The 26058-nt window shown below is 44.6% G+C and overlaps 1 long non-coding RNA gene across 4 annotated transcripts; it reads right to left on the reverse strand.

Moving 5' to 3' along the window:
• Positions 1-6343: 6343 nt before the first annotated feature.
• Positions 6344-23792, reverse strand: LOC103877280. 4 transcript variants are annotated; one of them, XR_004176488.1, is made up of 3 exons: positions 13953-23792; positions 8226-10551; positions 6344-6927 (listed from the first exon to the last, which is right to left on the reverse strand). It is a non-coding gene; the product is annotated as an uncharacterized LOC103877280 (long non-coding RNA). The 4 variants fall into 4 exon arrangements; XR_002516040.2 differs by lacking the exon at positions 13953-23792 and having other exon boundaries at positions 8226-9795; positions 10415-10655; XR_002516041.2 differs by lacking the exon at positions 13953-23792 and having other exon boundaries at positions 8226-9077; positions 9706-10655.
• Positions 23793-26058: the final 2266 nt, after the last annotated feature.

Raw genomic sequence — 26058 nt, forward strand, 5'->3', positions numbered from 1 at the left:
TCTCATATTCTAAAAATTCCTTATTGATTTCATAACAGGCAATTTCCTGGCTAAACTTGGGATCCATTTCCCACAAACTTTTGTAAATGTAAAACAGTCATGTCACTCTCTGGCTTAAAACACACTAAAGCTTCTCATTGCCCTTTGAATGTATCCGGTTTTCCTTGCTGTGGCCCACAGACTCCGCATCATCTTTCCCCACCTGCCTCCAGCTCATCTCCAACCTCCCTCTGTGTGATCAAAACAAAGTGTGATCAAAATGCCCCACTGGCCCTCTTTCTGTGGCTCAAACATACCCAACTTAGTCCTCTTCAGGGGTTCTGCATTTACAGTCTTCTCCACTAAGTAGCATTTCCTCAGATCTTCCCAAGGCTGGCTACTTCTTAATTATTATTCTATTCTCAACTCAAACATTAACTCCTCAACCAATCCAATGACATATCCTCCTACCACTTCCCTGGTCACACCTATTAGATCGATATGTTCTATTGCCACCATGACATTTACAATCGTGTAATACCATCTTGATTTCTTTTTTTTATTCTGAGCCCTCTACAAGAACGAAAGCCCCGCATGGACAGAGGTGCTGTCTGTTTTGCTCCCAAGTGTCATCAAACAGTGCCCAACACATAGCAGATCCTTGATAAGTGTTTACGGCATGGATAAATGAAGTGGGTAAGCAGTCATATGCTCAGTCCTGCATGGGAATCGCTGCAATACTACTAAGTGAAGGATCCATTTTCAGCTCAGACTACCACCTACATGGAGCTCTTCCCACCAGAATAAATTTAAAGTACTCCTCAACCATCGTGGTACCCAAAAGTACTCATCACCTCAGGGAGCACAGAAGTTCTACCTAGAAAGGCAGAAGACAGACCTCACCGTGCCATTTCTCATCTGCAGAAAAGCAGGTGACTAGCAAGCAATAAAATCTTCCAACGAAAACACTTAAGAAAAATTCAGTACATTAAGACAGAACATTGAACAACTGAGCAACTAAATACTAAGAATTTAGCACAAATAAGTGCAGCATGTGGAAAACAGAAAAATATCTAAAATAGCCTTTAAGAGAGATTATTCTCTTGCCCCCACCAGTTATGGATTCTAGTCACTTCTTTGATGTAAAATAACTAAAAGTTGCCATCAGAATTTGCTCTAAATATTTTAGTATTCATGTTACATAAATATGCATAGTGAGCTGCATACAGGTCTCAATAAAATGGTAATGGATTAGTCAATAACCTAATTCAACAATTACCTAAGTTAACAAAGTCTAATTTAAAGACTATCTCTCAGTATTGCATATATATAACATACAAACAAGTGAATACTAACGATGCTTTCTTAAAAATGTGAATACTTTTTGATTCTGCAATTCTACTTTAAGGAAGTTAACTTAAGCAACTAATTAAGAATACGAATTAATTTGTGGCTATAAAAATAGTCCTTACAATATTATTTATAATAGCAACCCAAATATCCAACAATAAGAGATTGGTTATAGCCATTTTAAAAATTATTCTATGGATATTTATTGGCATAGACTGCGTTCATTAGATTGAAAAAGCAGGTTACAGAGTAATGCAATCCCGTTTATTTATTATATACACATGTGAATGTGTAAATATGTGTGAATAGGTAAATGTGGAAGAGACAGAATAAAAGAACAAGGAAGGGCATACACGAAACAGATTTAATTAGGTTGGTGCGAAAGTGATTGTGGTTTTTGCCATTGAAGGTGATAGCAAAAGCCACAATTACTTTTGCAACAACCTAATAAAAGCAGTTTCACTGAATAGTAGTATTAGGAAAGATATTTCTTTTACATATTTTTGATTTTTCTTTATCCTAATCTAATATTTTTCTATAATAAATAGTTGTCACCATTGTAATATGAAAAAAACTAAATTTTTAACCAAAACTATGTTGGTGATCAGAATGGGTGTTTCTTAATTCATTTATTCCATCTGAAAGTGCCATATATAATACACACATGGACAACAACACAAAACTTTAAGCACAAAATAGACCTATGAGCCCAATGGACACCCAAAATCTGTATCTTTTATTCACACAGTTGAACTGTCATTTCTCTTTACACTGCCTAGTTACTTCACCTCCATGGAGCTATTATGCCCTGCTTCTCCCCTTAGCCCGCTTGTTACTTTTTTTTTTTTGAGACAGAGTTTTGCTCTTGTTGCCCAGGCTGGAATGCAATGGCACAATCTTGGCTCACTGCAAACTCTGCCTCCAGAGTTCAAGCGATTCTCCTGCCTCAGCTTCCCGAGTAGCTGGGATTACAGGAACCCACCACCATGCTCAGCTAATTTTTTGTATTTTTAGTAGAGACGGGGTTTCACTATGTTGGCCAGGCTGGTCTCAAACTCCTGACCTCAGGCGATCCACCCACCTCAGCTTCCCAAAGTGCTGGGATTACAGGCATGAGCTACCACCCCTGGCCTTGTTAGTCTTTTTATTCTTTTTTATAGGCTTCTTGTTTCAGTCAGTTTGGGCTACTATAATGAAACACCATAGACTGGGCAGATTAAACAGCAGAAATTGTTTCCCACAGTTCTGGAAGCTGAGAAGTCCAAGACCAAGGTGCCAGCTGGTTTGGTTCCTGGTGAGGGCTCTCTTGCTGGCTTGCAGACAGCTGCCTTCTTGCTATGTCCTCACATTCCTTTTCTCAGTTTATGCACATGAAGAGAGAATGAGACTTCTCCCTCTTCCTTCTTATAAGGCCACTAATCCCATCAGAAAGGCCCCATCCTCACGGCTTTATCTAACCCTAGTTACCTCTCAAATCCCCATCTCAAAATACCATCAAACTGGAAGTTAGGGCTTGAACATATGAATTCGAGGGGAACACAAACCTTCAGTCCACAGCACTTCTCTTTCTCTGATTAAATATGAATGTTTCACAGGGCTCTGTCCTGATGTTCTACGCATCCTCCACCCTTCACACACACTGATGGTTTTCACCACATCTTTTTAAAATCTCAAGTATGTACTACTATCCCAGGGAGACCCAAACTTCAACTCCAGACCTAAATCTCTCTGGGGTCCCACAAACAGCTCAAGCAAACACACCCTAAAGTTTCTTCCCTTATTGAATCCTATCTCTTCTTTGTGTTTACCATGAGGGTGAATGAATGGCACAACCATGTACACATTCACCTGAACCAGCAGCCTGGGAGACCACCTACACTCTTCTCTTTATGATACAAAGCTTTGTATCATAAGCTTTGGCCAGTCCTACCCAGAGAAAGATCACGAAATAGATAAGAAGTGTTCAGGCCCAGAATCATATGGAGACAAAAGAGAAATTGCTCAATCCAGAACTTCAAGACCCAGAATTCAGAGTTTAGTGTGAGGAGTGTGACCTGCCTTGCATGAAACTATCAGTGGTTCTAGGCGCTAATGTAACCAAGCCCATAAAACTCACAGTTCTTAGCCTCTCTGGCCTGGTGGACATGTCACTTACGTGGATTACCAACATCTGCAAAATATGGGAAACCTCTAGAAACAAGAAGGGCAGTGGGAGGCCTTTGTTCTGATCCCACAAATGGCGTTAGTTTGCTGATTTGAGGTTTTGTAAGCAAACCAAAGTAAATGCAACCTTGAACAGAGGTGAAGTCGTACTTCTCACCAGATTTGGCTTGCCTCACATTGATCCTATAGATTTCTCAAATACATCTCAAATTTCCTTTTTCCCCTTCCTTTATTAGCTCATGTTCTAGCCATTTCTCTCCAAGATTAGGGCTCAGCTCCTAGTTTTCGCCCTCACTGAAATCTTCTCCGACACTTACCTATTCTCCACACTGCCCCAGGAGCCATCTTTCTAGCATGTTGCCCGTTGAAAATCCTGGAATGGCTTCCCATCTCCCCCTGAAATAGAAGTCCTCTCCCACAGGCTCCTGCTGGCCTGTCCACACCTTTGCACCTGCATCCTCCACACTGTGGCTGCACTTGCCATTCCCAAGCACTCTACTCTCTGTCTCCTCCACTCAGTGCAGGTGCCTTCACTCACCCTGGCTCTCCCCCTGCCCAACCTCCCAACTCCTCTCCTATTGAGAACTTCCCTGGGAACACTCCCCAACACCAACCCCCAGAGGTTTCAGAGTTCCTTCCTACTTGCTCCCATCATTCTTTCAGGGCATAGCCTCCAGGGTAGCCAGATCTCGCTATATTTTATAGCAGGTGTTTCTTGACCTCTCTCCATCACACTGAAGGCACTTAGATAGGTATGGAGGCTTTTCACCTTTCTTCTGACATGTAATTTGGGGCTTGGACATAAATATTCAAGAAGTATTTCTGAATAAATGGTTTAAATAAAATGAACAAACCAAAGAATGACTGAATGGCGCTGATGATAATAGGTATTCACCTCTAGGGTGAAAACCTGCTTCAATAGTGCTTAGGAATCCTTGCCTTTAGAACACTGAAATTGGATAGTGATGTTAGCCTTGTGAAGTTATTTGGGTTATGTGGAAATCAGGGGAGTCAGGATAATCCAAAGAGGAAAAGGCATAAGAGACCGGCCTGGAGAGATTTTCAAGTTTCTGCCATATTAGGGTTTTTCCAATAGCCGCAAGAAGATATTGCAGCTCAAATCCACCTTTTCTTAGCAAATAAGCTCCAAAAGATGATCCAGAGAAAACAAATTCCATTGAAAGCAATGTTCCATTAATCAGGGGCTCTGAGATGTGACCTGCCCAGGCAGCTATTGGCCTCTTCTGCCATTTTATATTTCCTCTTTAATCAAATCCCTGGATGTTACAGTTCTCAACTTGCAGAGATTTAAAAGGCACTTTGATTAACGGACTTGATCAGTATCCGCTCTTGTTTAACCATGGTGCTCTCCTCTGCGTTTCACACCCACATCACACCATCCCCTTTTATTACAGGAACTGAAGAATGCGATGGCCTGCCAGACAGCAGAGTAATTTATGAAAAATATATTTTTAAAGGGAGAGTGTATTAAAGCTTGAAAAGAACTCAGAGCCCGTTGCTATTTTAATTTTAAATAGGCAATGCAAATAATTAAATGTCAGGTCATATTGACACCATCAAATTTAGGAGAGTATAGATGGTATACAACCCCAGAGTCCTAGAGAATATTAAATCAGATCTGTCAGGGCACTGCATCATATCCTGCTTTTGACATGAAACAACAGTATCTATTGGGTTAAAAATGAGCCAATTTTCCAAAACCTCTACCTGCTACAAACGTTTTCATATATACCACAGCTCTTTAAAAAGAGATAAAGAGAAATTGAGACGAATTCATAAATATATTTAAGCACTAAATCCCTCTTTGGTTTTTTTATTTTTCTTAAGCCTCTCCTGCCTCACAAAAGCCTATTTCAAATATTGACTTCAAGGAGAAGATGGATAAGAACAGCCAATATTCAGGGCTAAGGTAATGGATGCTGCTTACCCTACTTTAGAACAGTTTAATTTGGATATTTACCTGAACTCCGCTCATGACTTTGTACACCTGAGTCTCAATCAGGCACACCAACGTGTACTGTGTACTGTGAGCTATATACTGTGTTCTGTGGTGCAGCTCTTTCAGATTAGCAGGAAAGTTTTAAAAAATCCTCTTAAAATGACATTGAGAAAGCACAAATTGTCAGTGAATAAATATTTATTGTGCACCTACTATGTGCTAAGAATTCTGCAACGTTGTAGAAGTGTCATGATGAATAAGACAATGAGGAGAAGAGATAGCAGAAAATATGCCTTTCTTCTTTTCAGTTGCCTAACTAGTGATTCTGGGAATTCTTCCTTCACCTAATAACTGGTTATCCCACAATGGTCCAGCATCAAACTGAATGTCAAAAGGAAACCAGTCTTGCATCTGGGATTGGTTGGTTGGCCAATAAACACCAGTGACAAAAGCTTTGCATTGACCCTGGTAATTTGTCTCTCCATTGCCCATGGCAGACATCACTAATCAATTACAGCATTTGGCCATCTACTCCACAATTATTTATTGAGTGATTCCTATGTGTCAGCACTCTAACAAACACAGCAGATCCTGCAGTGGACAAGACAAACAAAGTCCTTGCCCTCTTGGAACTTACATTCTCGTGGGGAAATAAGGCAAGGGACAAGAAAAATAATTTTAGATAATGAGTGGTGATAGGATACAATTAGGCAAGGAAATACAATTAGGCAAGGAAAGGGGATAGTGTGTGCCTGAGGGAATGGTGGAGAGAGAACACTTTTTAGCTAGGGTGGTCAAAGTTATCTCAGTAGAGGTCACATTTGGAGAGAAACCATGAGATCTATTTCATTGGCTCCTCCTCAGGACAGCACTCCAGGCAGCCATTACCAGTCAACTGCTGATCAGACATTTATTTGCTATGAACAAGCCCTGAGTAAGGCATACTAGGGGATGGAAAAGAATCCAAAGTAAAAAACATTCAGTGTAGCTATGGGATACATATTTAACAAAATCAAACATTACAAGATTGAAAGAAGACTTGAAATACTTGCATTCTGGTCTTATTTTAACCTTTTAGACTCTCAGTTTCCTCATTAATGAAATAAGAAGGTTGGATGAAATCATCTATACAATTCCTTTTAGATCCTATGGTCAATAATTCTAAGAAGTAAAGTGGGGTTTTAGACAATTGGAGAGAGAGGGTAGATTAAGTAGAGAAGTATTTTTGTAAAAGAGGTCATTTGAACAGTCAGAGAAGAAATGAGACGTAGCTATGACTTCCTGGAGGCTTCTGGATGACCAGCAGAGCCACCGTCAGCTTCTGGTTTTGCAAACAGTGTCAACTACTACCATCCAAAGCAGTTTTCACCTTGAATTCTGCATATAGGCCCATTGGTGTGGTCTTCTCAGCCGGGTGCACATTCAAAATCTCCAGTATCCCAGTCTGTCATCTGCTCATCTCCGAACACAAAGATCTACACAAAGGCAAATCATCGTGTTGTGAGACAAAGAAGAAAGGGTTATTAGAGATTCATCGGAAAGAATCTGCCTTTCACTGCTGCCTGCGACAGGGAAGTCACCACTTCAGAAGTGCCACAGGAGAGAATTACAGGTTTGCACAGTCATGATGGGTCTGGATCAAGACTCAGGTATTTATTTTGTAAATTCTTGATTTTGCTCCACAATAGCATTAAAAACAGGACCCAAGCACATAAAAATGTCCTCTTTTTATACAGGTAGTACTTCAAGTTTGGGTCCTTAGCCATAACCCAGATACTTATATGTTACTACGATACTGTGAGTTTGGATGATAAATGACTCAAATTTATTTTGTGGGTACAAAGTGCTTCATAAATACTTAATCTCCACAGTGATTTCAACTTAGAATTTCTGACTCTATTTGGACTTCTCTTTATCCAAGTCACACTGGGTCCTTGTTCTATTTGTAAATATGCAATGTTCTGCACCACTCCCCCTGCTGCTGATGGATGCTGACTTGGGTCCTGCATCCAGGCGGCCTGAGAGATGCAAGAGAAGCCAGGAATGGCCTTTTGAGTAGCCTATGATCCCAGAACATCCCCACTGATTTACTGTATGTCCCGTTTTCCATGCTCTGGAGCAAAGACGGAACCATCTTTGTGACCTCTGCCAGACCACAGGGTTGGATGTTTTCATGAGAGGATGCTCTCTCCAGAGAAAAGCACATGATAGCAATCCAGTATTCTGGACCCACCAATTGTTCATCCATCAAATCACAGTCCCCACCCTTCTGCCAGGAGTGAAACAGAAAGGTGATGAGGGACTTGCTTTCTCTGGGAACATACGAGAAATGGCAGTACAGACATCATCTCTTCTATTTCCCTCCTAAAATAGCACTCCTGAAGACACTCAGCATGGCTTTGGCCTACACTCCAGAGACCCTTGAGGATCAGGCTGGAGTCTACTGGCCTGAAAATGCGTGGTTAGTCACAGAGCACAGCAGCAAAACGACTTAATCTCTCTGGTCTTCAGTCTTCCCATTTATAAAATGAATGTTTAGCTCTGTCTCTTAGGCATTAACCTCATGGTAGCCTATTTGATGAATTAGCCTGGTTTGAAATCCCATCTGGCACTTACTGCTTGTGCTGCCTGGCCTCAATTTACTTGTCTATATAATGGAAATAATACTCACTTCAAAGAGTAACTGTAAGAAAGAGATTAGTTAAGCACATGACACAATTGTTAAACTGCAGTGAGCTGTCTCACCTTATTTCTGTAGGCAGAGTCCTCTTACCTTACCATCCTACGGAGTTCTCTTTCCCACGGAGGTGCTCACTAAACCTGAGCACCTCCAAATCCAATTTGACAACAAAATTGCAGTGCAGCCCAAACCCTGTTTGAATGAAGAGCTTATCTGGATCGTTTCTGTTGAAGATGAATATCCCAGGCTCATCACACCTCCCAACTTGTGAAATCTGTGAGAACAACCAGGCATGAAACACAAAATGGGGAAAGGAAAAGCAGGCCCCCAGGAGGAGTGTTAAGTGCATATATATCTGCTCTATTATCTTAGTGACTTAGGACAACAACCATTTTAGCTTATCTCGTGATTTTGCGGGTCAGTTTCAGGGACAGTTTAGCTGGGTGATGGTATCAGCTGAGGTCAGTCTGTGGTATTTAGATGTTGAGTGGGCTGGACTGGAGGGTCCAAAACAGTTTCACCCATGGTTTGGGGGTGGGAATGGCTGGAGGGCTGGGCTCAGCTGGATCCGTCTACCGGAGCATCCACCCATAACTGTGCCAACATGGCGGTCTCAGGGCATCAGACTTCTTACACGGTAAGCTGACACTTAGAGAGAGTGTTTCAGGAGACCAAGGCAGGAACTTCAAGGCTTCTTCTGATCTAACCTTGGAAGTCATACACCATCACTTGTACCACATTGTAATAAGCAAGTCCTCAAGGCTGTTCCAGACCCGAGGAGGGGAATAAGACTTCACAGCTCAATGGGACAAGCAGCACAGAATTGGCAGCCATCTTTAATCAACCTCAACACGTGAGCCTCAGTTCTGCTCTGTAGAAGGGGCTATGGGTAGACGTCTCCCATCTTTGCATCCATTCCAGTGTCACTGCCAATGTCTTTAATACCTAATGAGGAAGCCAAAGATGAGAGGTCCCAGGGCAACAAAAGACCTCCAACAAGTAGGACCTAGAGGCTCCCCTGACTTGCCACCATCTCAAAATGTCTGCTGTGTTCAGCTGCCTTTCATCAGCCTGGAACCCGGATAGCCAAAAACTCCTCACAATTTCTGCTTCACAGAGACCTGTACTGTGGATGGGAGGCTGTCTGGAGGCTGGCGCTCCCTGGAAGCTCTCTGTCAACTACTGTTTTCCTGATGTGAAGCCTGCTGACATGTGGAGGGGAACTCCATTTTCTCAGGAAGGACAGGGAAACTGAGTGCCTGAAATGGGCTGTGTGCTTTTGCAGCTGATAGCTATTGTGCAAGAAGAACTCAGGCCCTGTTAGGGTTCCCAGGGTCCCCAAGCCCTCCCCATGAATTGAGAGCATCCAAGGGCTTGCAACAACAAAACGTTAATTTTTCATATGTTGCCTTCACCGTGAGTCAGTTATGGCTTTGTTCCGCATCATCTTTACTCCAGGACCAGGACTGAGAAAGCAGTTTCTGTCTGGGACAGTGCCAGTTGCTGTTACAGAGGGAAAGGTAAACACAGTGATTCTTAATCCTTCTGCTCAGAGGCTACACCTGTCACTTACCTGCGTGTGTCCTCGGTTAAAGCAAGTCAAATGGTCACACTGCATTCAACAGAGCAAGGACGTAGAATCCTCCCGCTGCAGGGAGAAGCCCTGCAGAGGAGGGTGACACAGTATTTGGTGAACATTCGTATGATCCTCCACAGTCTGTTCTCTGGTTACCAAACACACAGTTCTCTCCCCTCTTCTCACAGTAGATCACACTTACTGCTCCCCAAGGGACACAACCCAAAACTCCCCTCCAGGCACTGCTCAGAGCTGAAAGTCCAGGATCTGTGCTAAAGCACAAGCCTGTCTAGAGCAGGTTTGGACACGCCTCCTTTAGATGGGGACACCAAAGAAATAACAAGGCAAGTGACCTGCTCCCACACACAATCCCAGTATGCAGCTGGGGACAGGGACACAATAAACACTCTCATTTGGAAAGAGAAGCGTGGGAGGCACACAGGAGTCCCTGACCCATGTCATTTTAAAGTCCTCCCAGGGGACAATCGTGAGCAGCCCTTTTCCTAAGGGTGGGGAATATTCCTTGACCAGCCCCACTGATTGTTTTCCCTGGGAGAAACTTTCTGCCCCATTTTTCTCTCTGGCCCCAGGCTCTGCCCACCGGGAGGGCCTCTCAATTTCCTACCTGCCTGAGCTGTAGCTGAAAAGGACCTTAAAGAATGTGCACTCCCTGGGATGCCAAGCTGGCCTTCAGCCTGCTTCCTACCTACAGATGTTGGAGTCCACAGGCTGTTTTAAGCCTCAGCCACGCACAGTCTCTTCACTCCAGCCACTGGCTCCTTTGCCTGTGCAATTCTCTTACAATGTAAATTGGTTTCTTCTATGTTTGAGTGTAGTCTGTATCTAGAACCATGAAAGATAATAATAAAATGAGGCTGGGCGCCGTGGCTCACGCCTGTAATCCCAGCACTTTGGGAGGCCAAGGCGGCCGGATCACGAGACCATCCTGGCCAACATGGTGAAACCCTATTTCTACTAAAAATACAAAAATTAGCCGGGCGTGGTGGCGCATGCCTGCAGTCCCGGCTACTCGGGAGGCTGAGGCAGGAGAATCGCTTGAATCCGGGAGGTGGAGGTTGCCGTGAGCCAAGATCTCGGCACTGCACTCCAGCCTGGGTGACAGAGCGAGACTCCGTCTGGAAAAAATAAATAAATAAAATGATTACTTTCGCTCCAAGACCCTTACTTTTAGGTTAGCTTGTTATGCAGCTCTAGATAACAGAAGAACATTGTTTAAAAAATACAGATACCCAGGCCCACTCAAGGCCGCTTCAATCAGAGTCCCTGGCAGAGAAGCCTCCACAGCACTGATTAATTTCTGCAGGTGCTTCCATTGTGGTTGAGGGTTGAGAAGCTGCTGATCTTCCATAGGTGATGCCGGTGAAGAAACCCAGGGATCTAGGCAAAAAGTCATCTTTGGATTCTCCTTACCAGAAACTACTTTTTAAATTTTTTCTCCCACTGCGTTCACTTAGTGAACACAGCCTGCTACAATTTGGTTAGTATATATTACCAATGGTAAATAAAGTTCTGGAAACTACATCATATGAGGAAAGTGTGGTTAAAAAAAAAAAAAGGGGAGACACATAATCCTGAGAAGAAAAGATAAGGGAATGCAACATTTACTTATTTTCACATATTTAAGTAGTGTATGGAAAGCTTTTTTCTGCTCACTAGAAAGCAATGGTTAACCACTAGATAGAAATAACAAGGAAAAAGATTATGCTTAATACGAGTTTCTTTTTTTTTCTTTTGCCTTCACCCCCACCCTCACCTCTAATTTTTTTGTTTTTTAATCAGATGGAGAAATCACTTTTTCCTAACAGCAGTTATGGAAATATCTCTAACCGTGGGGGTGATTTGGGCTGTTTACAGGTAACCTAGTGCTCACTCCTTCTGAGCACAGGGTAAGGACTTCATTTCCCCACCCCTTCCAGGTTAGGAATGGCCTCCTGGATAGCCTTGGTCAAAGACATGCGATGGGAAGTGCTGTGGATTCCTCCACCCGAAAAACTTCAAGAGCCGTTGTGCAAATTACCACATCCCCTTTCTCTCTTCTGGGATATTGACATGTGGAGGCACCGTTAGCCTGAGTCCTGAGTGAAGACGTGGAGCAGACCTCTCAGCAAGATTGTCAGCTCAAATACAGGATGCCCAGTTACATCTGACTAATTTTAGGAAAAAGTAATTAATTTTCAGCATGCAATATTTGAGACATACCTATACTAAAAAATTCGCCGATCATCTGAAATTCAAATTTGAATGTCATGTATTTTTCTTTGCTAAATCTGGCAACCCTATCCTTAAGTGATTCACGGTCGTCGTGAAACCTCAGGAGGAAATAAACCTTGTTATTTTAAGCCACAGAGATTGGGGATTGTTACTGTCATCCGCGTCCATGTGAAGAGACCACCAAACAGGCTTTGTGTGAGCAATAAAGCTTTTTAATCACCTGGGTGCAGGCGGGCTGAGTCCGAAAATAGAGTCAGCAAAGGGAGATAGGGGTGGGGCCATTTTATAGAATTTGGGTAGGTAAAGGAAAATTATAGTCAAAGGGGGTTGTTCTCTGGTGGGCAGGGGTTTGGGGGTCAAAAGGTGCTCAATGGGGGAGGTTTTGAGCCAGGATGAGCCAGGAAAAGGAATTTCACAAGGTAACGTCATCAGTTAAGGCAGGAACAGGCTATTTTCACTTCTTTTGTGGTGGAATGTCATCAGTTAAGGCAGGAACCGGCCATCTGGATGTGTGCGTGCAGGTCACAGGGGATATGATGGCTTAGCTTTGGCTCAGAGACCTGACAGTTACTGCCAAATAACTTAGCCTATCCTGACTTAACTACTTCCCATCTCTGATGAGGGAATATGTGGAAGAGGCCTAAGTGTAGCCTCAATATTTGAAAGGAAGAAGACGGTTTCTGTACATAATAAAAGAGAAACTTGGGAGCTCTGGGACATAATTTGAGAAGGAAGGACGGGTAGAAAATTGGTATAACACAGCCTCAGCCATCGGAGAACTTCATGGCTACTTGGAAAATAAAAATTAAAAAAAATAATAATAATAATGGTAGAGAAAATTCCTGAAAATAAAGAGGCCATGTGGGTTTGGAGCAGGCATGGAAGGACTTCATGGGGAAAGGAGGTTTGCCTGGCCAGGAGATAACCAAGTAAGTAGGACTGGGGTTGTAGAAGGGCTGAGAGCAGCCATTCCCCAGGGAAATGAGTAATCATGGTTTGTCTGTGAGATGATTGTCCAGAATTGCCAGAGTCTACAAGACCAGCTGTCGCTGCAGGGCTGGAGATACAGTGCGAGGTGGTGTGGAAGTTGTAAGAATCAAAATGGAGTTACTAACGTTTTTTCTTAAAAAAAAGCAAAAACAAACAAAACCCAAAAAAACTCAACAGGCTGTGCACAGTGGCTCACACCTGTGATCCCAGCACTTTGGGAGGCTGAGGTGGGCAGATCACCTGAGGTCAGGAGTTCGAGACCAGCCTGGCCAACATGGTGAAACCCCATCGCTACTAAAAATACAAAAATTAGCTGGGCGTGGTGGCGGGTGCCTGTAATCCCAGCTACTCAGGAGGCTGAGGAGGGAGAATCGCTTGAACCCGGGAGGTGGAGGTTGCAGTGAGCCAAGATCGGGCCACTGCATTCCAGCCTGGGGGACAGAGCAAGACTCCATCTGGGGGTGGGGGGAAACTTGACAAATAGAGCTAGGGAAAGCCAAGAAGAAAGGGCTCCTACATTTGTATGCCTGATAACAAAAACCAACACAAAAGACTCTGCAAAACCACAACCTTGCACAAAGGCCATCACAGCCTTCCACATTAAAAAAAAAATAAAAATAAAAACCCTCCGCAAGGACATCCGCCCAGCAACTGCCTGGCTAACCTTGGACTGGCAACCCCTTTGTTATTGATCTTTGTAACCAAGGATAACCATTTCAAAACAAGCATGAAATCCTCCTCATTTTTTATTTGAAAACCTTTCTCTTTCTTTCTTCCTTTGCCTCCTTGAATATGCACATAGTTTACTGTGGCATGCATATTACCATTGCAATGCTCTGCTCCTGAATAAATGCCTTTTTTTACAGGGCCTCTCACTGTGTGGTTGTGTAGGTTGACAGCGGCCAGCTGGACCCAAGTTTACTGCCTCTAGCAGGCAGTGGTGATAAGAGGGAGTAAAAGCACCTTGTTGGGGAGTTGAAGGGAAAGACATTTCAACGCACAAACCCAGGAACTTTCACTACCTTTTGTTTGAAGCATCGGTGTTATAAGAAAGTTCCTTGGCAGCAAAGGCCTGGCTCTCTTCTTCTCCATGTGTCCGCATCCCACATGGGTCCCATGCTTAGCTCACGGCGGGTGTTCAAAAAGCATAGAATGTATGGCGGGATAGGGCGCGCTGTGTATACACTGTGACGCCCTTTTAGCCGCGACAGTAACTCCCTGTGGCCACCAGGGGGAAGCAAGGTGCCTCAAACTATAAACGGCTCCGGGCTTCAGAATCCGGGCGGGAACAGTGAGTGATTCGCAAAAGCCAGTTGGTGCCTGGATGCCAGTCTCTGCCAGCATTTTCATGGGATCACGGCTAAGGGGGGTAGAAAAAAGCAAAACAGTCATTCTCTTCTTCCATAAAGCTATGTGCATCTAATGTAAAGGATTATCCTACTTGGAGATTGTCGTTTTCACTTTTCTGTCAATCAAACATCCTTTCTTTTGTGAATGGTGGTGACTATACGTGGTAGAGTTTGTTTATTGTTAATATTCTTATGTAAGTAAATAAATAGTGGGAACCTTTTTGCATTCCAGAATGTTTTTAGAAAACTACTTTTTAGTCTTGTAAAATCAAAACAGAGACCCATTAGTGTGGAATGTGGGGATCAGCTCAGCCTCGCGGGGCTGGGGGCAGCGACCCCCACCCTGGCTCCCCAGCCTTCTCTCCTGCCACCCACGCGTCCCTCCTTTCTGCTTACTCCTCTCCTGATCGACAGGTCAGCTCAGGGTCCTGCTTCCAACCTCCTCCTCCTAGTTGAAGGCGGTTCTCAGGAAAGAACCTGCCATCCGCAGCTTACGTCTCGGCGAGAATTTAAATCACTCTTTTCCCGTCCCAGGAAACCTTGCCTTTCCAGTCTTATCTCTGATTCCAGAATGCAGGTCTGTGTGGCCGGTTCAAGGAATTTCAAGCATCAGCAGGCAGAGGAGAATACCAGAGTGGAAGGCAGCCCACAAGGTGTTGAAAGCACGCCACCCAGGGAGCCTGCAAATCCCACCCCTTCTGTTAGAGAGTTTGGTGGGGAGCACTTCCAATGCAGGGAACAGAGTCACTACAACCTCCACCTCCTGGGTTCAAGTGATTCTCCTGCCGCAGCCTCCCAAGTAGTCGGGATTACAGGCGCGTGCCACCATGCCAGGCTAATTTTTGTATTTTTAGTGGAGACGGAGTTTCACTGTTCTCTTTTCTCTCCCCAACCCAGGAAAGTTGTATCTATTTACCACATGTTCTCCCACATCTATTCGGTTTTACCTCTGTAATGCCTGAACTCAAAAGCCAAGAAAAAACCTCTTTCTCCATAACTTTACCTTTTCTGACATATGCCTCCCTGGCAAAATGAAGCAGGGAGATCTGGTAAGCAAATGCCAAGAATAAAATGATTAATAATGTGAAGATATTCAAATCGCCCAGCTCCTTGAACCTGCGTGAGGATCCAGCATTGTCCCTAGTGTGTACAGCTCAGTGCACCGAGATAACCAACCGCCTGGGTTTGCTTTACTGTCAGTGCTAAAGGCAGGAAGGCACCCGCCAAACCAGGACAAGGGGGTCACCCCATGGTGAACATCAGTTACCCTCCCCAGCCCACACAGGCAGACAACCTGGGGAGACTATGGCTCAGGGCTTAGAACCCAAAGGCCTGAACAAATGAGGAAGTTTCTCCAACAAAGGCCTTCTTTGACAGGGTAACCAGTCATCATTTCTGAGCATTCCAGGAGCGCTGTGCAGACTCACAGGTATTTGGCAACCAGTGGGATAAAACAAAGATGCCATTGAGGATATTTACAACCAACCCCTCTCAGGAGATAACCTCAAGGTCTTTCCCTTGCACGTGGTCTTTCCCTTGCACGCGGCCTTTCCATGACTCATCCACAGCAGCTCCCTCCCTCCACCACACAAAGACCCTGCAAATTCTCTTTCGTATTCCTGAGAATAAAAACACTGTGGGTCGTCCCCTGGAATTGGTTCTCACCCATTTTCTTTCCTTTGACCGTAGCCAGGGCAGGCATCTGATTCTATAGCTTGTCCGTAGAGTGGAAAAACAATTTGGATTTTCACAGCCTGAAACCTAATTTCTGGTAGGAAGGTACCATCTGGTGGATATTTGTGAAACTGCTCACGTCCTGTGTTTGAAAACGAGCATCTGGGGGCAGCGCGCCTCTCTGAATGTCAATGGGAACGTTGCTCCAAGAGGAGGAGAGCGCCACACTCAATGTGGCTGATCTTCCTAACTATGTGATGCTGTGTATGTGACTATGTGGGAAGCAGTGTCATCCCTGTTTACAGTTTGCCCGGTTCACAATGAATTCAAATAGCTACTCATTGTCTCTTCCTCTCAAGCATACTCCTTGCTCCTCTGTGACAGGCACATTGATCTATGAGAGTCGTCTCTTGAGAAATCTAGTCATATCGCATGCAAACATTGTCTAATTGGTGCACCTAGCCCACTGTGGGCATGTTCACACCATGTCATGGGCCCTTTGTGGAGGGTCGTCCCCTTTGTTCACCACAGTCTGCACCCCCTGTAGGAGGTCAGGGGATGTCTGCCACGTTTGTGGGACTAGCCCCCTAACAGCAGGGTGAGCAGGGTTGACCACTCGCTCAAGCTGGGCAGTCAGATTTTCACTCTCTTGAGATCTGGAAGCGGTATTCAGAAACCACGAACAAGTACGGCTGGATCTGCGGTGGGGTGGATCCCGGCACTCAGGACCATGCTGCCTCTGCCATGTGCACAAAGCAGCAGCCCTGCCTGGCCTGCAGCGTGAGTACCAGCCCAGAGCAGAGAGAGCTGGAGAGGCCCTTCTGCCTATGCCCTGAGGCAGTCCACATCACTGGGCTGCGTTCTGGCCCTTGAACTTCATGGGTTATTCTATTAAAACAATGAATTCCCCTTGACTACTGAAGCAAGCTCTGGTGGTTACTTACATTTAGACACACACACACACACACACACAGCACACACCCCTGCTGACAAAGTTCTATCAGCAGATCCTGAAGCCTGACCCAGTGGGTCTCACAGAAATTTTTTAAAAAAAGCTTCAATTAAAAAAAAAATGTCAAAGGATTCCATGTTCCGTATACATCTGCAGTCAACGGGGAGATAAAGCAACCTGCCCCCAGCCTGTTTGAAGGCTTCAGCAAGGGGGGCCATTAAGCCTCTGCCCCAGCTGAAAAGCTGGCTGTCTCCACAGGAAAGATCATCGCCCGTGACGTAAACGGTTTGTGGAGGAAGTGCACGGTGCAGGAGGAAGGAGGCACTCCCTAACCAAAAGAAGGAAGTTGGAGTTTTGGTGGGGAGGGATGAGGCGGCCAGAGAGCGTTTCTGCGATGCTGCCTGGGCTCCCCGGAAGCCGACTTTGAGCAGAGTTCAGTGGGCAGGAGGTTTATTAAGGAGTGTTCTCGGATCCACACCTATGGAAGGAAGGGAGACAAGGCAGGAGTGGGTAGAGGGAGGAGCTGAGCTGTGAGAGGGCACAGCAGCAGCCTCGGCCCACCCTACAGGGAGCTTTGGAGTTTTAATGGCCTGTCAGGCTTACCCATGTTGGGCTAAAATGGCCTGGCCTTGTCCTTCTGTGTCAGTCAGTCGCTGGATGTGGGTTGCTCCATGAAGGCTGCGACCTTGGACGAGGAGGGTCTCTACAGCCTATAGCTGTCTGCTATCTGCTAATGGGGTCCTATCAGTGTCTGCTGTATGCTGATGGGGTCCTAGCACTGGGGTGGCAAGTCCTTCCCTGTGGGAGTTCCTGATCTGTGGACCCCAGCTGGGTTCCTCATGAGATCTCTACTACCTTGTTAAGATCTCGTGCTCACTAGGAGATGGCATCGTTCCCCGTTCTGTTCCTTCAATGAGAAATTGACAGAAATGGATAGTTTAAACTAGAGCCAAAAGGCCAGGGACTAGGTGAGGAAATACTGTGAAGTCATCATCAATCTTGTTCCATTTCTACTTTTGCTCCTTTGCCCCTTCCCTTTACATACTATTCCTCCTCTCCTTTTTGTTTTCTCCCCTCTCTCCATTCCTTCCTTCCGTTGTTTTTCTTTTCCCACAGGATAAGCAACAGGACGGGCTAGTTCATCCCGTGGAGTAAATGACTGCTGACTAACCATTCCAGTCCAGCGCCATCTTCTCCAGTCCTGCTGCAGTCCAGATGTGCATCATAACTGAATTTCGTTCATGTCCTACCTGGTCTCCCTTCTCCATTTCTTCTCTAGTCTACCTTGACCACTGAAGCCATACGAAGCATCACTAAATGCCACCTTCATCAGGTCACTCCCTTGTTTAGGAGAGTACAGTGTCTCCCCAGTCCCTTCCAGGCCCGGTTCAAGGACAAGCAGCACTGGCCCAGGAATCAGAGGCCGAGGGGCCATGTACCCCAGAAGTTCGGAGCACAGGCCCTGGAGCCCAACCGCTGGGCAAGTCTCATTTTCAACATTTAGCAGCCCCATGACTTTGGGCAAGGTACTTACCCTCTTCTGTCTCAGTTTCTTCATCTGTCAAGCGAAAAGAAGCTGGTGTGAGGATGTGATTAGTTAATCTAGTGAGTACATCTGAAGCACTTAGAATAGGTGCTTCATCATCTTAGCCACTGGTTGTATTATTTGTACTATTAAATCACTGAGTATCAAGCACCTGAGTGACCCTGACCTCGGACAAGTCACTTCACCTTGCTGGGGAGGGATCTCAGTTTCCTCGTGCTTAAATTGAGGGGATTGCTTAGATCATCCCTAGGGTCCTGGCCAGCCCCAGGACTCAGTTTCTCTCATTCTTACCATGTCATTCAAGGCTCACCCATCCACACACATTTTCACACTATAGCTGTAATTTTGGGCTCACTCTTGTATCAGCCTTTGTTCCTACTCCTGTTCAGCCTAGCATTGTCACTGCTCCCTTCAGTGTGTTGTCAGTCTTACCAGATTATAGGACAGAATAGGTCTCTTTTATCTTTGTGTGCACACGCGGGGTCTGAATAGCTTCTTCTACATAGGTTTTCAGGCAATATTTATTAACCAAATTGATGCAGAGCACGGATTGCTTTTGGCCACTTTCCAGCTATTCCTCTTGCCTGACTCTACCCCTCTGGAACCACTCCTCTAGCAGAAGCCCTGGAAACACTCTGGCTTTTTCAATTGCCAGTTTAATTTGCCACCATCTGTCACAGAGTATGAGTTCCTGGAGGCCTAGAGCACATCCTCTCCCAGAGGTTTAGCACAGTGCCCCATCCAACCCCAGGCAGAGGTAATTTATACGCAAAAAAAGGCCAGGGTCATTGTGGGAGAGGGGAAGGAAGGCTGAATTTGGAAGGAGACAAACCATTGCAGCCTTCAGTTTCTGAATTATTCCCACTCGGTTTGCATTGATAGAATTTTAGGAATTCATTTCTAAATGTTTAGAAAATGTTGTGTCTTTGAGTACAGTAATCTTCCAGAAAGAAGAGATCATCCCAGCTGTATTGTTTATTCTTTTGTATATTAACACCTGTGGCACCCACCGTAAGTTGTTTGGGGTTAGACCATGATAAGAGAAGAAACTGACAAAAATTCTTAAGATCCACAGGAGTGGGAAAAGGAGGTGGGAAGTGACACTTTCTTCCAGAGGTTATCAGTGATAAAATCTGTAATACAGAATAAAGAAGCCACCACTACATGAGTGAGTGGGGCAGCTTTGGACCTGTGCCTTCTCCCTAGAAGGTCAACAAATACATTCCTATATGTTTAATAGATGTATATTTGGGCCTGTTGCACTGGGCGTACTGAGAACACTCACTAGAATTTCCAAGAACTGTAACATTCCTTTACAGAGTAGCCAGATTTCTAGCAACCACAGCCCTCCAGCACATAGCCAGGACTGTGGAGGTCAGGTAGAAACCACCACAGCATCACTGCTCCCCTGTACCACCAACGGATGTGCATTCAAGAAGCACAGAACAATTCAAGCCTGAGCAAACCGTGTGCTTGCAAGCATCATGTTAATTGTGAAGCCAATTCAATCTGCTGGGCGTCCCTTTTGTGCTGCAGACATAATTCTGAAAACGAGTGCAAACAAGTGCTTCTGAATCCAAGGTCTGGTATTTCCCACTTTCGCCTTGCCAACCTACCCAGCCAATGCTAATCTCCATTGTTAATGCTGTGTAGTTTGGCCTCTGATTAATCTGATCAAAGGACATGTGCCCAGTGTCTCTTATTAACGCTTCATAGTAAGGTTCCTAACCTTGGGCTTGCTGCCATTTGCTATGAACACAATAGAGTGGTTACAGAATGACGTTTGGGGGATGATCTCTACTCTACCATCTTGCCTGTAACTGTCGGAAAAGGCCTCCTCTATATGTGCTGCTTCAAAATCCTGCCTCCTGGTCCTTAAAGGTCACATTTTATAAATCTCATGTATTCAGAGTAAATATAGCAAACAAAAAAAAAAACCTCTTGAGGGGTTGTGGTCATGCTGGAGACAACCAGAGCTGGGACTGCTCCCTCCTCACCCTGGAATGTATCACCCATCCTCTTCTCCACTGCTTTCCAAGAAGAGGACTGACCCCTCACTCTTTTCCAGGATTAACCTACTTTTCTCTCACTTTCCATCCCACCATCTCTTACCTCTTCTGGAAGCTTGAGTCAAACCCATCCCTTCTCACTTCTGCCTCCTTAGCCTCAGTGCACAGGTATGCTTGAGGCTTCCAGGTGAACGAACCCAAGCAACCTGTTTCCAACCTATCCTCCTGCCCTTTGAGCTTTTTTTCTTTAAGTGCATATTTCTTGAAAAAAATAATAATAATAACAAAAGTTGTTTCCAATGATTGGAGCCGTCTCATTATTCTTACTCCGGGGCTCCTTGCAATCCTCGTCAATTCCCATTTCCCTTCTGAAGTTGATCCCTCAAAGGCCACCAGTGATCTTCCAATTGGGAAATGTAATGACCTTTTATTCAGTTTTTATCTTTGTCATCTCTCTGCAGGCTTTGGCATTTCTGCCAGCTGTTTCTTTCATGTCCTTTGCTCTCCTGGTTCCCAGGACACCCTGCCCCCACCCACCCTAACACTGTGGCCACCCCCTCCTTCCTTCTTTGACTCCTCTTTTTCCTTGGGTCTCCTGCATGTCATTCCCCAAAGCCCTGTTCTTATTTCCCTCCTTTACCTTTCCTTTCTCAAGGTTTCAGCATTCACCTCTTCATGCATTACCCTACATCTTCACTTGCAGTTCTGAAGATGCTATTGAGCTGGTGATCTGTTTCTAGATCATGGAAATTATCTCCCATATACCCCTCAAAATCAACAGGTACCAAACTGCACTCACCATTTTCCCTCCTAAATATGCTCCTCTTATTTTAGATACTGTACCAACAGTCATCCTCACCTCTACCCCAGGCACCTCGGTCACCTCCCAGGCTAAACAACTCAGCATTGGCCTTCCGCCACTGCCTTTCCCCAGGTCTAATTATGTCCTAAACCCCATCAATGCCACCACTGTACTAGCCTTCTCATAGCCCCCCTCCTCCCTGTTCCCATGCTCCACCCTAATCCAGGTCTTCACAGTCTCTTCTCTGGATAATTATGTGGCAGGCCAATTGCCTGAGATACTAACTTGTGTCTTTTGTGCTGCCTTTCCCCTTATCTATTCCATGAAAAAATGAGCACCCTGTGCATCCTTGGCTTTAGGTGAAGGCTTCCTGGCTTTTATTGAAGAAAGCACATTTAGTGTTTTTGAGGACAACAAGAGGAGAGGGAAAGACTTAAAGATAAAAGAAGTGGAATACTACTCAGCAACAAAAAAGAAATACTAAACAACAAAATGGTATGAACTATTGATTTCTACAATATGGGTAAATCTCACACATACAATGTTGGGTAAAAGGAGCAGGACGCTACAGAGCGTATCCTGCGTGATTCTATTTATATGAATTTCTAGAACAGGCAAACTAGTCTATGAGGATAAAATTTAGAAGAGTGACTGCTTTCAGGCGGGGAGAAGATGGACTGGAAGGAAGCACAGTAGAATTTCTAGAGTGATAAGAATGTTCTGCATCTTGATTGGGGTGTGCTTACGTGAGTATTCAACAGAGCACATCAAACTATAAAATAAGGTCTATAAATTTCACTGAATACAGTTTACAAAGGTCAGAGACTGAGAGTAAAGGGAGCAACCTCCCAAGCCATACTGATGGCAGCACCCTGAAGAGGCAGCGCTATTTCAGAGGAGATGGCTGTGTGGCCTCGTCCCTAGAGACCAAGCTCCTATGCCCTAAGCCACAGGAGGTCTCCCAGCTTCAAAGATGTCCATGGCAACCATGATGGGATGGTAATTAGGAATCCTTCCCAGGACTCCCAGACTCCTAGTCATCTTTCCAGATTCGAGAACATACTTGGGAAAGCAGGAATACCAAATCATGATCCAGACTGAATTTTCTACAAGCCCAGCAGAATGGAACTTGAAACACAACCTGAAGAAAATAAGGAAATGGGCATTTCTTGCACAACAGACTCAGGTGACTGAGAGTCATACTCCCTACAAAAGTAAACACCTCAAATTTTTCTCTCAATTCTTCTCATCCACTTCTGACAAATTAATCTTCCTAATTATAGCTTGGGTGATGTCTTTCTCCGGATAACACTTTCAATGATTCCATATTCCTTAAGGAAGATAAAAATCTATATCCTTTAACCTAACATTCAAGGGCCTCTTCTCTCTCTCTACCTTTCCAACCTCATTAGCCACCACTCCCCAGTAGGGGAGAGAAAGAGGGGGACACTATGTTAAAAAGATTATTAATACCAGACAGAAGGAAATAAGTTTTAAATGCTTGTGGTCCTGTTATTAGAAAGCCACACTCTATAAGACCGTAACTGGTTCCACACACCATTTGGCCCATGTTCAGAGAAAGTGAACAAATTTTAATATTTATCTAACCCAAATATAATCTTAAGTGTAAACTGCTCAAAATCTGGGGTTTATTACAACCACATTTTTCATAATAGCCAAACATAGTAAGCCCCCATATGCGTGTGACTTAGGGAACGAGAGACAAACGCAGGCTTGAGATGAGACACTGGGGTTTGAATCCCCACTCTACTGTGTTTGTAGCAGACAATGCTAGTGTGTATCCAACAACGAACATGTACAGTCCCCACATCTTCCAGAGAGAGCTGGTTTTGTTCTAGTAGGACACACCCTTTCACTTGGTGTCTCACTAAGCCTGTCTTTGAAATCTATTCAACCTAGACACATGGTGCAGTTCTGACCATTAAGACATAAAGAACTCTTCTGGAAGACTTAGAGGAAAATTTCCTTTCTCTTGCGAAGGGCCACCCAGGAATAAATCTCTCTTCTTCACATGGATTTGATTATGTCCGGGCCTGAAACAGCAACCACCGTCTGTCAACAAAGGGAGGAGGCAACCTAAGGACACAACCTCCACACTGAGAATGACAGAACAAAAGATGGGAAAATACTGTGACCTTGATGATGCTGGTGGGCCACTAAATCAATCAGTCCTGGAGCCACCTACCTATAGACTGCTTTGAGGTGAGATGCCATTCTTATTTAATAATTGGAACTGGATTTTTCTGTTACTTGTATCCAAAAGGGTCTAGGCAATACTCTGTGTAACCTTGGTCAAGTCCTTTTTCCTTATAAAGTGTCAATTTGCTCCTCTGTAAATGGAGTTAGCAATGCTAATTCATGAAATGGCTGCAGGATCAAATGCAAAACATCTGAAACATTGCCTGGCACAGAGCAGGCGCTTGATAGTAATTTTATCTTTACCTACTTGGCAGCTTTGTTTTCCAGATGTACTTCTTTAGGTACTTTCTCTTATTAATCTTTTTTTTTTTTTTTTGAGACGGAGTCTTGCTCTGTCGCCCAGGCTGGAGTGCAGTGGCCGGATCTCAGCTCACTGCAAGCTCTGCCTCCCGGGTTCACGCCATTCTCCTGCCTCAGCCTCCCGAGTAGCTGGGACACAGGCGCCCGCCACCAAGCCCGGCTAGTTTTTTTTTTGTATTTTTTAGTAGAGATGGGGTTTCACTGCGTTAGCCAGGATGGTCTCGATCTCCTGACCTCGTGATCCGCCCGTCTCGGCCTCCCAAAGTGCTGGGATTACAGGCTTGAGCCACCGTGCCTGGCCTATTAATCATTTCTAAACCCGATTTATCTTAAAGAATTTAACTTAAATAATCTTTCATGGAAAAATGATCAAAACCAGACTTAAGATCATGACTGAGAAGCTTATTTTTAATTTAACACAGTGCATTCAGGATTTGCTGACGTGTGTAGACTGTTGCAGTCAAATGTGAGAAGAGGAGCTCGACACAGGCCTGACACTCTCTGGCAATGCATCTGGTCCTGAACACTAGACCCATCTCCCAGAGAAGGACTGGGGCAGGCAGGCCTTGGCAGAAGGTGGAGAAAGAGACCCACCCAGGAAGAAAACCATCCTGGAGACCTGGAGACGTTCTGTTTGGCATCAGGAAACTCCATCAGCAGACACATAAGACAGTGATGTATAAAACAGTGGTTCCCAACTGGGGCAATAAAGACAGCTGCAGAGGGAGAAAGTGTTACCACCTCACAATAATTTTCTTCTCAAGAATGGTTCTCTCCCCTTCCCATGGTCCAAGGGAGAAATTCAGTTTGTCCCCCAACTCCCACCCACCCAAGAAAACATTTCCTGGTATTTGGAAATGTCTGCGTTTTACCCACCAGTTGGAGGTCTGGCCAGCCTCAGAGTTGAGAACCGAGGCTGTGATGAGATACGGGTTTGCAGGCTTGTGGGGCTGCCACAGCGGAAGGGAGCTGTGTGTGCTTCAGCTGTGGCTGCCTCTCCTGGGAGGCTCATCACTGTCAGAGGAACTCGGGATGGCTCCGTTGTCATCAGGGCCCGATCTTTCACCATCCAGCCTTAATAAATCTATAGCATTAGGAGTCAGATTGGCAGCAACAACTCATCACAGAGAGGAGAGCAAACTTCCCAACCTCTCACCCTTAATAGAACAGGAGTAGGGAACCGGGGAGAGAAGTCAGACCCTGGGCCTCAGCCTCGAGTTGCTGGAGCAGTCCCGCCTAAGTCAGCTTGTAGTAAAGGATAGGAGCTCTGAAATGACTTCAGACTGCAATTGTAATATACTCATTAGAACACAAGGGTGGACTGCAATGGATTTAACAGAAGAGACTGGGGTTCACTCCCTCCTGTTTCCTTCAATGAGTTGGGCAGGGGAGGGGCAATAAAACTGTTACAGGCTGTTCTTGGCATGTATATATCTCTTGAGGTACTCTCGCTTCATTAAACCAGTTGGAGTCTAGAAGGATGTAGGAACAAGGACAAAGATAAGTCCCTTGTCACTAGCTCAAAATATAATATAGTGGCACTTGTTAGGGAACAGATACCAGACAACAAAGCTTCAGAACTTCACATCAAGCAAGCAAGAACTGAGCAGACATACTATCTGGTAAGAGAACAGGCTAACTTAGAATGTTAACTTTATCAAATCCTTTTTGGCTACTCAAAAGCCTTTTTCTATTATTAATTCCCCACTTTTGCAGATTCTATGAGTAGGTGAGGTCACTGCATACCCAAGTTTCAAGTAAGGAAAAGTGTCACTGTCAGTAGATCAATGACATAGATCCACTTCTAGCCATAGAGAGGCAGAGATTTCTGTTCTCCACTAATCCTCTACCTAAAGGGCATGGTCTGCCTTGAAGGCACATCCAGTAAACTGAAGCTGCTTTTTCTACGCTACTATATTCAGATCTATTGACTTCTTCAGTGGTATACTGAGCTACTTTTAATTTATGGTTTATTTTGCTATGCCATGACTAAGGTAGTGGGTGAACAAATGTAAACATGCAAAGCTTTGAAAAACAAATTAGACTGTGGTGAAGAACTGTCCATTTACTTCTGCACATTTTCAGGTGCAAATGACATTCTATATTTCCTTACAGTAAAACCTGACAGCTTATGACCTCTTAGTTCCTATGCATCTATTTCATCTCTAACGACACTACTAACAAGGGTTATTTGCACTTATCACACATTATGACAAACACATCTATCCATTGACTTTTAGGTGACTGCAGACAAATGGAGCTATAAAAGGCTTCAA

This window comes from Papio anubis, chromosome 10 (genome assembly GCF_008728515.1).
Source record: "Papio anubis isolate 15944 chromosome 10, Panubis1.0, whole genome shotgun sequence".
Classification (NCBI taxonomy): domain Eukaryota; kingdom Metazoa; phylum Chordata; class Mammalia; order Primates; family Cercopithecidae; genus Papio; species Papio anubis.